Source organism: Microtus pennsylvanicus, chromosome 17 (genome assembly GCF_037038515.1).
Source record: "Microtus pennsylvanicus isolate mMicPen1 chromosome 17, mMicPen1.hap1, whole genome shotgun sequence".
In the NCBI taxonomy this organism is placed as follows: Eukaryota; Metazoa; Chordata; class Mammalia; order Rodentia; family Cricetidae; genus Microtus; species Microtus pennsylvanicus.
The window spans coordinates 3740872-3744217 of NC_134595.1; the positions used below are offsets into that span (position 1 = coordinate 3740872).

A 3346-nucleotide genomic window follows, 5' to 3' on the forward strand; every position below is an offset into this window, starting at 1 on the left:
TCGCTTCAAGATGAGCAGAAAACCAAGTGGCTTTCCCATGTGAGCACGTACTTGGCCGGGCTCCTCAGGCAACCGTTGAACTAACACCTTGGAATCCTGCTCTTAGGAACGTTCCTTCATGTTCCCATCATTTGTTTTTAAACACGACGACGGCCCTATAAAAAGGCTGTCTTCTACAATGTTCCAAGTACTCAGTGTGTTTAAATACAATGACTGTCCCTAGGGGTCAAGGCACTGTGGGCCAAGCTCTCCCTGGGCACAAGTGACAGTTCTTCCTTGCCCTGTAGCTCACGTTTCTCCCCTGCTGGACACACTAAGTCTCTAGAGGAAAGGCCCACATGTGATCTGTCTTTGAATTGCCACACCCCAAACAGTGCATTGCTAGAGACTGCTTCTTTCTCAAATGAAATGAAGAGGTTCACTTCCTTTATCTATTCTTGTAACAAAATACCCATATTATAAAAATTGATCATCCTGGCCACTTCAAAATGGACAATTCAGCATCGTTAAGTATTCCACAACGATGTACAAAATCATACTTGTTTCATTTTAAAAAGAAACACTTATTCTTAAGTAGCTCCACAGCTTTTCGCAAGAAGTAAATAAACAAACAAACGAATAAATAAATTACACAGGCCAACTTGAATGAGTCAAGACAATAAGAGCACTGTTACCTTCCTGTACGCACACCATTACCACATCTCGGATCTTCTGGGATCGGCTCCCATTCTAAGAACATCTTTGTTAAACAGCTGTGCCATGCTAAGTGCTGGGAAGAAATAGATTTAAAAAAATGTAGCCGCTGTCTATGGGGTTCATGATGCCAGAGCAGATACAATCCTGCTTCTCATGCCCAATGCAAACCTCACAGCAGCAAGGATCTCTCTCTCTCTCTCTCTCTCTCTCTCTCTCTCTCTCTCTCTCTCTCTCTCCCATTTGTTTTTCCCCATTACTTCCCCAGTGTGTGGAACACTATCAATAACCATATCAATAACCACACATAGGATGTTTCAAATGTCTGATAGAAAGCTAGGAGTATAGATAGAACACTCATATAGTATATACCAGACCTTCAGCTCATTCCCCAGTCCTGCAAAAAAAAAATAATTAACCAACTAAAAATACACAATGAAGGAGTCAATAATGAAAATCTAGCCACAGAAGGAGAAACTTCTCATTTTTTGCTCGTGCGTGCGAGCTAGGGGGACTGGAGCGCCCCGGCCGTTGTTGCCGTCGCCTTCCTCCTCCCCACAGTCCAGACAGCGGGTCACTAGGCCGTCGGCCCTCGAGCCGAGACTTGTCTCTTGTCTAGTTCTCGGGAGCTCCTGGCCCACATGAGTGATCTAGAGAACAACTTCGAGGGCAGAGAGTCTCGCTCTCAGTCAGAAGCTCCAACGGGAACTCCTGCTCGCGTAAAATCGGAGAGCAGGTCAGGATCTCGTAGTCCATCACGGGTTTCCAAACATTCTGAATCCCATTCTCGATCAAGATCAAAATCCAGGTCAAGGTCAAGGAGACATTCTCATAGACGGTCCAGGTCCCACTCTCATAGGAGATGATCTCAAAGTAGATCCTATACGCCAGAGTACCGTCGACGAAGAAGCCCGAGTCATTCTCCAATGTCTAATCGCAGAAGACATACAGGCAGCAGGGCGAATCCAGATCCCAATACTTGCCTGGGAGTGTTTGGCCTCAGTTTGTACACAACAGAAAGAGATCTTCGTGAAGTATTTTCTCGATATGGACCATTGAGTGGTGTCAACGTAGTTTATGATCAGCGAACTGGCAGGTCACGTGGGTTTGCTTTCGTGTATTTTGAGAGGATAGATGACTCTAAGGAGGCTATGGAAAGAGCAAATGGAATGGAGCTGGATGGTAGAAGAATTCGTGTGGATATTCTATAACCAAGAGAGCTCACACACCTACACAAGGCATTTACATGGGCAGACCAACTCATAGTGGAGGAGGAGGTGGTGGAGGAGGAAAAGGAGGTGGCGGAGGCGGCGGCGGTGGTAGACGACGAGATTCTTACTATGATAGAAGATATGATCGGGGCTATGACAGATACGAAGATTACAATTACCGGTACAGAAGAAGGTGGCCTTCTCCTTATTACAGTCGGTATAGATCACGGTCAAGATCTCGTTCCTATAGCCCAAGACGCTATTGATAATGATAGTGGCTGTGGCTAAGGACTCTTTTCCCCTCCTTTTTCTTTTTTTTTAAATTTATTTATTTATTAAAGATTTCTGCCTCCTCCCCGCCACCGCCGAACATTTCCCTCCCCCTCCCCAATTAAGTCCCCCTCCCTCATCAGCTCGAAGAGCAATCAGTGTTCCCTGACCTGTGGGAAGTCCAAGGACCACCCACCTCCATCCAGGTCTAGTAAGGTGAGCATCCAAACTGCCTAGGCTCCCCCAAAGCCAGTACGTGCAGTAGGATCAAAAACCCATTGCCATTGTTCTTGAGTTCTCAGTAGTCCTCATTGTCCGCTATGTTCAGCGAGTCCGGTTTTATCCCATGCTTTTTCAGATCCAGGCCAGCTGGCCTTGGTGGGTTCAGGATAGAACATCCCCATTGTCTCAAGAGAGGCCCTATCATACAACAAAAGTATATGCTCAAAAAAAAAGTATATGCTCAACTATGTTCATAACAGCATTGTTTGTAATAGCCAGAACCTGGAAACAACCTAGATGCCCTTCAATGGAAGAATGGATGAAGAAAGTATGGAATATATACATATTAAAGTACTACTCAGCAGTAAAAAACAAATACTTCTTGAACTTTGCATGCAAATGGATGGAAATAGAAAACACTACCCTGAGTGAGGTAAGCCAGACCCAAAAAGAGGAACATGGGATGTACTCACTCATATTTGGTTTCTAGCCATAAATAAAGGACATTGAGCCTATAATTCGCGATCCTAGAGAAGCTAAATAAGAAGGTGAACCCAAAGACAAACATATAGGCATCCTCCTGAATATTAACCTTCATCAGGCGATGAAAGGAGACAGAGACAGAGACCCACATTGGAGCACGGGACAGCAATCTCAAGGTCCAAATCAGGAGCAGAAGCAGAGAGAGCACGAGCAAGGAACTCAGGACCGCAAGGGGTGCACCCACACACTGAAACAATGGGGAGGTTCTATCGGGAATCCTTTTTCTTTTTGATTCTGGATTTCCAAGCTTCTAATGCTTCCTAGTCCTCAAAACAAAACCCTGGTTATTTAATCTGTGGCCAATTGTGTTTCCGTTTTACATCCTTTGTTACTCTCTTAATGGTGTAATTATCATTTAAGTTGTTCAACATCTAAGTAAAAAAGGAGCCCCGTGTTACACTGTGTGG

The 3346-nt window shown here is 44.8% G+C and overlaps 1 pseudogene; it reads left to right on the forward strand.

Annotated features, from left to right (window-relative positions):
* The first annotated feature begins 1207 nt into the window (after nucleotides 1-1207).
* On the forward strand, nucleotides 1208-2196 carry LOC142836748 (transformer-2 protein homolog alpha pseudogene; annotated as a pseudogene).
* Nucleotides 2197-3346: the final 1150 nt, after the last annotated feature.